The sequence below is a fragment of the Natrix helvetica genome (genome assembly GCF_964273705.1).
Source record: "Natrix helvetica genome assembly, chromosome: 5".
NCBI classification, from domain to species: domain Eukaryota; kingdom Metazoa; phylum Chordata; class Lepidosauria; order Squamata; family Natricidae; genus Natrix; species Natrix helvetica.
In genome coordinates this window covers 57,496,318-57,509,694 of record NC_138551.1, presented here as the reverse complement: position 1 = coordinate 57,509,694, position 13,377 = coordinate 57,496,318, and the positions used below count along the sequence as shown (strand labels likewise).

Here is a 13,377-nt window from a genome sequence, read left to right as displayed (position 1 = left end):
AAATAAGCTCCTGCAGTTAATAAAGCAGAATCTTCTACCTCAAAAGGCCAAAGTCTAGTATTGTAACCAGTTGGCTGAAGAATGTAAAACAGAAAAAGACTTTCGTGACAGGAATTCCTTGTAGATAGAAGAAGCTGACATGCTAGAAAATAGCGTAACTAGCAACAGATTCCTCTTCTTACTGGCACTAATTTCATGCCTATCAATGGGCTGGAGAATTCCAAAATCCTTCTCCTCTGGAACTCTTTGTCCCAACACACCAGGGAGATAAATTAGGTCATATGTTATGCCCCTTTCCCTCCCAGCTCTTGTTAACTGAATACCAACCACATGGATCACACCAGCCAATACCAGAAGCATATGGCATTCATTATTTGATGATTAAAGTTAGGCGAGATTTCACACAAACAAGAAAAAGAATTAACAATTAAAAATAAAAATATGCAAGGACAGATACGTAATGAATGATAATGCTTGTATTAATAGAAAAAATGTAAATACAGATAATTTAAGTTGATTTTCCCCAAAGTGTTTGGAAGCCAAACAGTAAAGAATCCATGCACGTTTTTATAGTTTCAGGTTTAATTAAAACAATACTAGTTTAATATGAAGAAATTAAGGAGACAGTTGAATGTTAGTAGCATAATATTCTTCCAAAGAATGCAATTAAAACATGGAGGAAGAAAATGCAGGCTGAAACTCATTATTTTATCATTCCAGTTCTGAAAGTGGCCAACCCTTAAGCATTCAAAAGAAACAGGATGCTTTCTAACTGTCTTTTTCAACCACATTTTGGGGGCAACCTTTATTTTAATTCACCTCTCTCTAAACACAGACATTAAAGCATTCATTGAATTATATTTTTAAACTGTCTATCTGCCTCACAGAGGTACTTTCCAAAAATTAATGGAATGGATATGTTAGCCAAATACACTACTAATTATCATTAACTGATTAATAGGCTAGTAAGTCACTAATTAATTTATCCAATTTTAGTGAGATTAATATAGTTACAGGCTTCTGGAAAATCTCAATGCTTAAAACTAAGTTTTGTATTGCTTTGACTGGATGAAGTATAAAAGAATACATTATTGGATGATAGGTTTGCTGGGGGTCTCATTTATCTAAGCAAGGTGAACTATACATGTATATCACTCTTTGAAGCAAGCACAGGTTTTTAATGCTTTAGGAATTATGCTAGAAAATGACAACTATTTTGGTTTGGAATGGCAATGTCCATGCAACGTTGTTCTGGTGTGTAATCTCCATTTGACAGTACAAAATAGCTTGTATGAATACACAGGTTAGACTAAAGTATGAATGTTACTATGCAAGCTTGTTACTGGGAAGCTCTACAAACGTCTTTAAACAGTCCGCATTTGTTGTAAATGGTTTAAAAAGATTAACCAAAGTGGCCATCATATGTAACTGCAAAAGAAGAACTGGGTGAACAAAAAGTTGAATTACTATGTTTACAACAAATCTTAAAAGATAAGTGTAAGACCTGTTTGACTCACAAGAGTGTTGCAAGAAAAACCACAATCCATGAACTGGAAAGTAGCTTAAAAGGTCGTAAAATATTCGACATAAAAAGCCACTTCTACATACTTTATAATATAACCGAACCACTAAAAGAAAAAAAAAAGAGAAACCATTCACTAAACCACAGTTTAATTTGAACACTTTTAAAGTTCTTAGCAACTCTGTGCAGTTATTGAAGAAAAATAACTAATACAGTACTGTGACTAGAGAGAGAGGATTAAATATTTCAAAATGAGTTATGATTTAAAGTGTCATTTTATGCAACGAGGTCTTTCTTAGACTGTTTAAAATGAACACATTTACGAGTTAATGCAATTAAAATCCTCATTGGAAGTCATTTCCAAAAAGTGAAGTTCCTATTATCAGTTATAACTTTATTCTATAAAGCTATGGATAAAACTAAATGTAGCAGTAAATAAAACTAGAATAGATTAAGGCACCAGACTAGAAGCCAGGAAACTAAATTCTAATCCCACTTAGACATGAAAATCAGTGGGATGATTTGGTGCCAAACTCTATCTTTCAGCCTACTTCATAGGGCTGTTGTTGGGAAGAAATGGGGAAATTAGGTATATTTGCCACCTTGCATTCTATGTAAAAACAATAAAACTGGGATATAAATAAAATCAATCAATCAAATAAATAATATTATTTATTATTATTATTATTATTATTATTATTATTATTATTATTATTATTATTATTATTATTATTATTATTATTTATTTCTTAGATTTTTAAACCGCCCCCTCTCCCAAAAAGGGACTCGGCTTAATATGGCTTAAGTGTCAGAATTCAAATCTCACTTGAGGACCTATATGTGACAGAGTTAAATTCAAATTCCCGCAAGGTTTCACTTTATTTTATTTATTTATTTTAATTATTGTCCGGTTTCACTTTAAACCTAGAACCAAATGCGCCAACAAACTAAATTCAAAGCTGCTGCTACATGCTGAATTTTGTGTTATACCACTTTCAACCCTTGAGTTTGTGACATAGCTGCAAAATCTGCACATCCCACTTTGGATCCCTAAGAAACCATAGGTATACATATGCATATACATACATACATCACGGAGGGGGCAAAAATCTTTTTTAAAATTTACCTCTTCAAAATCTTGGTGCGTCTTATGCTTCTAAAATACGGTAAATGTTAAAAATTTGGTTCTGTGATTCTTCTTCCCAGGATTGCATTTCCCCCCCTTACTAAGAAGAAGAACTTGCAGTAATCAGAAGTTTCTAATAATATCGCTTTTTTAATCAATACCCCTAATCAAACCATACTGGGTTAGAAACACCATGTTCAGGTTAGTATAAAAAAGGGAATACAACAAAGGATGATATTAGGGGCTCTGCTGGAATATCTTGTTCAACTTCTCTAAATAGTATTTGTTTAATTCTAAATGTTTCCATTTTAAAAACAATTATAAATAAACTGTTTAAAACCTTAATACATGACAGTCATTACTGACAGGGAGGGGGGGTCTTCTTCATTTGAAAGATAAATAGTCCAATAAAAATAGTACCTAACATTTGCCCACATCATCCACACACCAGTTTTCCTCCATGTTTTTCTACTTGGTTCATCAACACAGCGCTGCTCTCCAAGTGGCGTTAGTACATCTTTTTGTCATTTCAGCTTTCCAGAATCATTAGCGTTATGTACTGAAACGGCACAGTGCTCTCCTCCCACTCTGACTCCATGTTCTTTCAGCCTGCAGAGCATCTCTTTTTCTATGTTGTTTCCTCCTTTGACTAATGTTTGCCAAGACTCATACATCATTCCCAAATTGGCCCAAATGAATTAAACACGGCTCTGCTTAACATTACGAGATTTAAATGGATTTTCTCTCTACAGGTCTGCCCTATAATTGGGTTTATCCATCTTGTTGAAGTACAGTTTACACTTGCTAACATCACGACAATTCAAGCTACATTTTCTGCTCCAGTGGCAGGAGCGAAGGAGATTTGTCATCGGATCATAACAGGTAATTCAAACAACAATTAGTTTGATGACGGCCCGTATGTCAATGTCTAGCCCTAGTCAGCATTACTCACACCCAGTGTTTCCTAAGATGAATTGTTCCTATGGTTTTTTGCTTTCAATCACCAACAATACTTATAACTGCTTTCCCAAACATGTTGCCCTCTATATATATCTTAGGGTTGTATCTCCCAGGATTCCCAGCCAAAATCTAGATAGATTAGAAATTCTAGCAGTTGCAACACCAACACATTGGAAGACACCAGGTTGGTGGGGAAATTATTTCTGTAAACATCCACAGCTGCATTGCCTTTAAAATGACATGTTTTTTGAAAGAAGATTTTAAAAAATGAACCACATAAGGATAGCAGTAAAAGCATATTCTGCCCTTTTGAACAGTTACTAAAAGAATCATCCATAAATAAACAGTGAATTCTCCAGATGATCTTAAATACTATGCCTGCAAATCAGTGAAACAAGTTTTGTAGAAAGGGTCTAAGGAAGATGGATTTCATTATGGCAAACATCCAGCAAGAACTTCAACAATTACATATTTTTCAGAATAAAAATTTCCATATTTTATGATATCTGAAATTTAATAATTTTGACAATTATAAATATATTTGAAGTTAAAAAGAAATAAGACTAAGAATTCATTCTAACCATCTAACTTAACAGTCCTCTTTTACCTAGTCTGATGCTGAGACATCATTTAATTGAAAGCTAGATATTTTTTGCCTGTGTCACTATTTTTTAAAATAGCTGGAGTATTTCATAAAAACAATATCTACTTAGTCAACCTAATCTAATAAATCTGTTTATATTGTGGGCAGAAGGGCCAAAGTTCTTATTTTGCTGAGCAAAGAGAATATTTAGGTGAATCAGATTTTAAGCACTATCTATCAAGCTAAGCTACCTCAGTGGATTTGTCTACCACAGCAGACAAAAATAATGAAACACAAATTCTTTTAAGGTAGGATATGTTAAAATGTAATGTTTACATAAGTAGAAAGATAGCACTCAAATTATCTATTAATTACTGCATCTGCTAATTAAAAGAAAAATTTAAAAGACATGGAAAGTCTTGAGTCTAGTGGCAGTGTTCTCCCTTCCTGAGTAAGATTCACTTTCACTTTTAGTATTCACATAGGAATAATAAGTTTGGTTAATAGAAATATATAAGCTTCCAGGCATGACAAACTGAAAATGTATCCACAAAAGTGGAGCTGATAACTGAGGCAAAGACCAAAGAACTGGTGAGTAGACTTGGTTCTTCAAAACTTCTTCAGATAAAAAAAGAATGAGAGATCACTCACATATACTCTGGATGGCTGCTTTTCACAGAGCAGTGGTCTTCCATGCATTTGAATGCTAGGAGACAAAGTGATTAACTATCTTACTCCCAATCTTGATGGACCTTTTCAAAAGGCACTAAGTTTGCAAGCCTCAATTTCTAATCACTTTCTGAAATTGTCTCTTAATCACCTTAAAGCTATTAAAGACCTTCAAAATGGAAGGACTGGAAATTCACGGGGTGAGTTAGATTTTAACTCTAAAGAAAAGGAAAAAATTATAAAGAACTTTTAAAAATTTTAAATAGCTTTTATTTAGCAAAAAGCTAAATCAAATTTTGATCTAAGAAACAGTTTAAGTATCCTGTTAAATTTGGAATATTACCATTCACTATAAGATTTTGAAATTAATTATAAAATAAGTAGCTGTTCATGGGACCAGGTTTATTTTGGCTCAGGTTATTGTACATCATTACAAAGATAAGCAACCTATGTTTTTAAAAATTGGACACTAGCCCAAAGATTCTAAGTAGAAGAATACATGTCTACTTTACTTACAAAATGACACAAAATGTCATAATATTGGAAATATTAAAGAAGAAACTTTAAGAATTAGTATAATATCAATAGTGTCAGTAGTTATGTCTGAAGCTATTGAACAAAGTAGATCTCAAAGATATTAGTGAAGAAATGACAGATGTCCCTACAAAAATAGAGGCAGTCTTCAACTTACAACCACAGTTGAGACCATAATTTCCCTCACAGGTCATTGCATTTGTAAATCATCATAAGACCTGATGTTATGACCATAGTACTGCAGTCATAAGTCAAATTACATCCCTAAGTCAAACTGTTACAATTGTGAATTCAGTTTAGTCAATTGTGTTTTGGACAATAGAACATGTTTTGTCCTCCTTTTCATTGTAAAAAAGTTGGTCACCTTAGTTTTTTGAAAGAAATCAGCAAAAGTGCTGCAGATCCCAATCATAAGAACGCAGGATGATGCAATCAATCATAAATGCAAGCCAGTTGCCAAGCATGCAAATTGTGACAACATAACCATGAAAGCAGGACAACAGTCGTAAGTTCAAATTTAGGTCATAATTTACCTTCTGGGAAGCTGTTGTTAATTGGAACCATCGCTAAGCAAATAATTAAGTTGAGGACTACTGTGTTTGCCCAAAAATACAACCTACCCTAAAATTAAGACCTAGCTTGATTTTTACACTTCTGCCACATATAAGCCCTACTCCCAAAATAAGCCCTAGGTAAGATTCTTCCCACTGTAGGGTGCACAGGGCGGAATGAGGCTCATGGGTAAAAATTAAGCTAGAGTGGGGATGGTGGGTGGAGTTGCCCTACTTACCAGGCCTCAGACACTCCGACCCCTGCCTTGCCGGCCCACTTTTTCTGTGGCCACTTGCTGCCGCTCATGCGCATCACCCCCAGCCTCCATCAGGGGCCTTCTGGAAAGACCTCTGCAAGAAATGAGGTCCAGATTGATGCGGGTCACCCCCAGCCTCTGTTTTGGTATCAGAGACCACTTCCGGAAAACCCTCTGCAGCTGATAACAGAGCTCTGGATCAATCTGGAGCTCTTTTATTGTCTGCAGAGAGCTTTCCTTAACACTTCTGATGGCAAAACGTAGGCCAGGGTTGATGTGCGTGAATGGCAGCAAGTGGCTGCAGAAGAGGACCGGCAGCGAGCTCTTGCTGGGCAGGGCTGCCACCACGAGATGAGTCAATAATTACATATCACCTGAAAATAAGACCTGGTGCCTTTTTGGGTAGCAAAAAAAATAAATAAGACCAGGTCTTATTTTCTGGAAAAATGAACTAAATGAAGTAACTAAAAATTAAGACTGTTATAAGTCAAAGGAATATAAATTCGGTTTATTTGATCAAGGTTAGAATAAGACATTTGTTTTGCAAATTTCTGCCAACTTATTATGCACTTTTAGCTGATACCAGGATTGGAAAGTTGACGTGTTATGCATTTGCTTACAGATAAATGATGGGATATGGAAGGAAGAGATACCTATTTGTAACATTATTGAGAGTGAAGAGTTACTAAATTTGTTTCTAAATGTTGTAATGAAGGTTGGAAATCATTTTATATATTTCTTTTTTCTCTTCTCTTGCACCTTTTTATTTCTATTTTATTTTCATTATGGTTAGTTTATATTTTTATTGTAATCAAAATGTTTATTAAATATAAAAAATGTTTTAGGTGTACGGAGCCTTAAATTTGAAAAACTAGGAGCAAATACATCTTGAGCCAAATTTTTCTACTATCATTCAATCCCTGGAAATTTGTGTCCCCAGCTTGGAAAACTTAAACTTAATTCTGGGAATTCTACTGAGTTTATGAAACATAATTTTGTTTTTTCATGACAAATAAAGATTTTACTGCTCAATCATTTAAAATATAAAATATGATTTCAAGCTGATTAATGAATGACAAGTTTAAAGTAATGATATTAAAACAGTGTCTTAAAATTAGATAAATCAACAAAACTATCTGCAACTTACAATTGCTGTCTAAGCTACTCTGATTTGAGGATATATCTATTGCAGGTTGTATGCTCAATAGGGAAAAATATGAATGCTAAAAAGCATATGATAAGTTCAGGTAGTCCTTGACTTACAACAGTCCATTTAGAAGCTGTTCAAACTTATAACAGCACTGAAAAAAGGGACTTAGGACTCTTTTACATTTATGACTGTTGTAGCATTCCCATGGTCACATGATCAAAATTCAAATGAACCACTGACTTATATTTATGACAGTTGCTGTGTCCCAAAATCATGTGATCATCTTTTGCCACCTTCTGACAAGTAAAGTCAATGGGGAAGCGAAAGCCAGATTCACTTAACTGTGTTGCTAACTTAACCACTGCAGTGAGTCACTTAACAACTGTGGCAAAAGGTCATAAAATGGGGCAAAATTCACTTAAAAACTGTTTCGCTTAGCAGCAGAAAGTTTGGGCTCAATTGTGGTCATAAGTTGAGGTCTACCTGTATGCTAAAGTTTAAAAAATGAAATTGTGACCTTCTAAAAAGTCATGGGATCATTTGCTTTAAATGTAATATGAGATGGCAAGGGAATCAATTTAGCAAGGTTTAAGATTTCTAAAATTAGTTAAGTGCCAATGAATCAGAAAGGATCCTAGTGACCAATGACTACCTCAGCATGTTCCTGCTCATAACCCATGGTTTTCTGAAAACATTACAATAATCTCTTTGATCCTATCAGTTTTTCTTCATTTCTTTCTCACAATATTGCCATACAGTTTTTTCTTGTCAATCATCTCTTTCCTCATTAGCGCAAAGTATATTAATTTATCTTGTTGATCATTCTCTCTTTTATTTTCTTGTTGAATAGTCTTTATTCTAAACCTAATTGATTTTTCTTGCAATTCATGGTACTCTTTTTTTTAAAGCTATAGCCTTAAAAGATGTCTATTACAACTGGAAAATTAATTGCTTAAGGCTATTTCAGTCTTTTTTCTTTATTTTATCACACAATTTATTATGTGTTTGAGCCATTCCCCAAACTAACACCTCCACTTTTTCTCTTCAACTGCTGAGTTCACTAAGCAAGCTGGCTGACATTACCTTTGTCTAATTACTATGTAATATTAACTCTAATTTTTCATCTTTATCTTTGAAATGAGATATAATTCTTCCTTAAATTTGGTGAGCAAGTTGTAATGTTTATGAATCACAAATTGCTAGAGTTTTAATCTCCAAATTTTATTACTTCTTTTAATCTTTTCATTCTTCGAAGTGATATATGTGAAAGAGATCTATGGGCAGTGTGGATTTTTGTCTCATTCCTTTCCCTTTTTCAAATTCACCCTAATTTGCCAATTCAATTTTTACAGGAACCCCCTATTCAGAAGAATATCAGATGTTTGGGCATATTTTTAAGTATTAATATAAATCATATTCTGACAAAATCTAGGCAATCAAAGCCTTGCTATAGTCAATTAGGCAATGGTAAAATTTGTACTTAAATGTTTTTGCTGCTCCCATTATTCATTTCATGTTTGCCATCTGATCTCATGTCTCTCTGCCTTTTCTGAAACCTGTGTGCTCATTTTACATTTTTCTTGCCATGCATGATTCTTTTCTACTTTGTAAACTCTGAAGCAAATTTTTTCTTACCAGAGGAATTATTACAACGGTTCAGGGGAAAGAAATATTAAGGAACATATGCCTAATCTAAATTTAATCAAAGTAAAATTATCTAGATTTGAAAATGCTGTTAAAATACATCTTGGTCAATTAAGTAAAAAGACTAGGAAAAAGCTACATGATGTAACATTTACAATTTTGGGCTGTAGCATTTCCTAACCTCTATACACCCAAGGATTTAGGTTCTTCCTTGCAGAAAGCAATTAAATGAGAACACACCCATCTTTTGTGTCAATCTTGAATCAGTCCATAAAACAATATACATGTCTACAAGTTGGTCCCACTACCAAGAAAAGAATATGCTAGTTAGAATGATATAAAAATCAAAGAAAATGTTTCAGTAAATTCTTCTACTTCAAAAAATAAAGTAATGCATGTCGTATTTCTTTCCTATATTATATTCTACATTCTCTCTCCTTGTCCAAGTTTTCATTTTTGTTGATCATTCTATATTTTTGCAGTATCTTTTGCAGGTTGTCAGACCTTACTAGGTTGCCTTAGCAATAATTATCACTCAAGAAATAGGAAAAAGGTCCATTTCTTTTTCCAGAAGAAAGCAAAACAGGTTTTCTTCCCTGGCAATGTTTTGTATAATTGCAGAAAAGCCTTAATTGTGCCATCATGTATATCAGAAATGATGTACCCAGGTTTTTCTTCTTATGAAAAATGCTTCACATAGAGAAGACTTGAGCCTATCAGAAATTTGTTCTATCAGACTACACATCACTGATTGACTCCAGCTCTACTACTCATAAGTTAGGAGCCAAGGACACTCCTTTATAAAACTGCAACAAATGCTTTTTACACAATAGATTCCTAAGGCCATTTATTACAAAACTACAAGGTGTAGCCGTGTTAAATATTAGCTTGGGAATGTACAAAATAAAACAAAATAATGAGGAAGTGAAGCCATAAAGGGCAATATAGTAATCTAAATTGAAGACTAATTTCCTTTCTCAAAGGAAGAAAAAACTATTTTAAAAACTAGCCTTAAAAAGTTACATTTTAAAAAATCAGTCTTTTGGCATTCCTGATAAATGCACAAATAGATCCTTGATGGCACAGTCATCTCTTACCTGATAAATCCATTAAATTCAAAATTTGGGATTTTTTTTTTAAAAAATCGAATATGTTAATGAGCACGGAGAACTAACATGTGTCACTGATAAATTAAAAGTCTTACACTAAGTCTTTATAAATTAAAACAGAAAGCAAGAAAACTGTCAGACTTGGAAGCCATCTTGGGCATTGGATCTTCAGGCTTGCCACATTTAGTCTGTGGGAAACTGGCAGGGGGGATTGTATGGACCTGGGGAGATATATAGTCATAACAACATTTCTTTCTCCAAGAGTCAAGGACATTCTGCCCTGCACCTGGAGAGGTGTAACTGGGAGGCATCTCCAGTTGGGATGATGCTTTGATTGGACCTTGTGATGGACATGTGGTGCTGGTAGGCATGGGATTTTATTTTGGATGGAGAAAACCTGGAAGCTTTTAGATTCTGATTTTCCAAGAGGTGCCAATATGACATCTCTAATAAAATGGAATTTTGAAGAACTTCAAGCCTTGGATTCTTCTCTCGTTGGAAGTATTACTTGAAACCCTGACAAAAACAATGTTCCATGTCCACAGAAAATCATTAAAGGGGATAGATTTCGATTGTGATGTATCCTATGCCAGAGATGTTAGATAGCCATTTGTCTGAAATGGTATAGGGCTTCCTGCCTAGGCAGGGGGTTGGACTAGAAAACCTCCAAGGTCCCTTCCAACCCTGCTATTGTATTCTAATGTATTGAGGTGAAATTATCTGCATTCAAAATGCCTATTTAATGTTGCAGATTTAGAATGGCAATTTTCAAACATGAAGTCATGAAAAAAGCATAACAATTTCTCTACTCCGATCTGGAATTCCAGAAACTATAAGGCAACCATCCCACTCACTGAATTAGGAGAAAAACTCAATGTGTGTTCTGAGTTTACAAGTCTGGAGCTCCTAATTTAATACTCTTTACAGAAAATCATGTGTAGCAGCAGTGCAGGTACACAAGGATCCAATCTAGATTAAGACATCCCTGGTTTTGTTTTCTTTTGTTTGCCTTCTTAACCCAGATGTCGTCAAAGATTATTGATACTAAACAGAAAATGTTATTTTGCACTGACTCTGTGGATGGAAAATATGAGAGATAATGCTATCTACAGACACAGGAGGATGAAAGACCTAAAATTTAATTTCTACATTTCTAAAACTCTTTTTTCTTTCTTTCTTTTATTGATATAGGGAAGTGAATAACCCCATTATGAACATAAGGTACCTTGCCACAATCATAATTACTGTTGGTTACATTTAATGTAATGTATCAGAAGGGTCCCAATACAGCCATTAGTCGACATAAGTGTAAAGCTGCTCCATAGAAAAGGTGGCCTTGAGTTCAGTAGGATTACCGCTCACATCCAGGAGCTCTATGCATACATTTTGTGATCCTTCAATTCTACATCAATATGGGTTTAGTCTATAGAACTGGCCTGCACAACATCTGGCCTGACAAACAGAATTGTACATCTTGTAAAGTCAATAAATTTGCTGCTACTACCCCAAAAGATGTGTTATTGAGCTCCTACAAGTCACCAGGTCTCCTGGGAAGACAAACAGCTAATCCACACCAGATATTTCTTTGTGAGCCTCAGTTATTTTTAATTTATCAATGTGATCTTTTCCTCTCTAAAGTTGTGCAGGCCTATCATTTAATAAGTTACCCATCCTAAACTGAAGATCAAATCATAGTACAAGTGTACATTTGTTTTCAAAACTAGTGTACCTTAATCAAATCAACTGTAAAAATCTCTATGCTAAAGATTACAAATCCATCACAATTTGTTGAAGTTAAACCATTAATCTTTATACCTTATTCCACTGTTATGTGCAAAACAAAGAAAGATTCTTTTCTTAAGTGGGACACAATAGTACGATGAAGATGGCTTCTAATATGTATTTATGTCTGGTAGTCACCAAAGGTTCTTTTATGATATGATCTATGATTATTTTTTTATTTTATTTATTTAGTTTGTCACTCATGTACAAGATAACAGGAATAAGAATAAACATGAATAAGAACACAGGAAATAGGTACAAATAAATGGGGACCGAAGGACGAGGACTTAGGCACGCTGGTGCACTTATTACTTCCTGCAAAGGTAATTTAACTGAAGGTATAAAAAATATTACCTTGGTAAATATCGTATCGTTACTCTTTTCTCAATTTTGTTTTGAGGGAATAATTACTAAAATCCATGTATAACATTCTTTATATATCAAACTGTATTTGGTTACTAAATTGTTTTGAGGAAAAGGTTTGGTATCTTTTTTTTTTTTAGCATTCAGAAACTACAAAGATGAACTTGTCAAAGCAATCATTCCTCTTCCTCTTATTAACTACAATAAACTAACTTCTATGCTATGTAGAGAAGGAAGCAAGAATTGTCATTCCTCAAAGTTGCACAGGATTTGAGGTCCTTGCTGATATTGTAAAGTTGGATCATGTGCATACTTTTAAAACTCTAAAGGGCCTCAGAAGCATTTTGGGACTTGTATGATGAGAATAAGTGCATCACCTAAATTCAGAACCAACATTAGTGCAGAACATCATCCCTAAACATATATTGGACCTCAACATTATGTTAGAAACACAAACTCATCACTCACTGACTGGAGTTTGGACAAAGGTCTGCTGATCAGAGATTGTAGCTACCTACAAAATTAAGCCACACATCTGCTAATTATCAAATACTCATAGTATAATTTTCACATAGCTGAAAGTTGCATGAGGCTACTGAAAGGTGCACAGCAATTTAATTGAATATGGTGCAAATAATCTAAAGTTACTAATTATGTGAAAGCACAATAGCTCAGGGTAATTTAACTAGCATGGAAACTATTCATGCAATCACTGCAAATGACATGTCTGTAAGAAGTGCCTCATACAAGATATATTATTCAAACCTAGAATTGAAAAGGACCTGAAAAACCTGTGTGAACACCCAAGGCTATATCCTCCACATATCATATATCCCACATAACCTACACAATCCAAGTCATAATTATCTTGCAATAAGAGAACAGGAGAAAAACATTAACCCAACCAGGATAGCTAATCCATGTTTTCTTGCCCAGAAGAAAAGCATCCTAATTATGTAAAATAGCATAGAAAAAGGCAAGAGAAAGAAAGTGCTACAAATAATATGTTAGGTGTTTATAGGTAACTGACTACATTGCAACATATATACTGTTCAAGAGTCAATATCTATACTTCTCATAAAGCTAAAACACTCTTGTTATAAGCACAAACCATACAAGAAACCATA

The 13,377-nt window shown here is 34.1% G+C and overlaps 1 protein-coding gene across 29 annotated transcripts in view; it reads right to left on the bottom strand.

The window, feature by feature from the left end:
- The window catches only part of TCF7L2 (transcription factor 7 like 2), a 209,197-nt gene that overhangs the window by 177,630 nt on the left and 18,190 nt on the right, over positions 1-13,377 (bottom strand). The gene's annotated exons all lie outside the window — the stretch shown is intronic.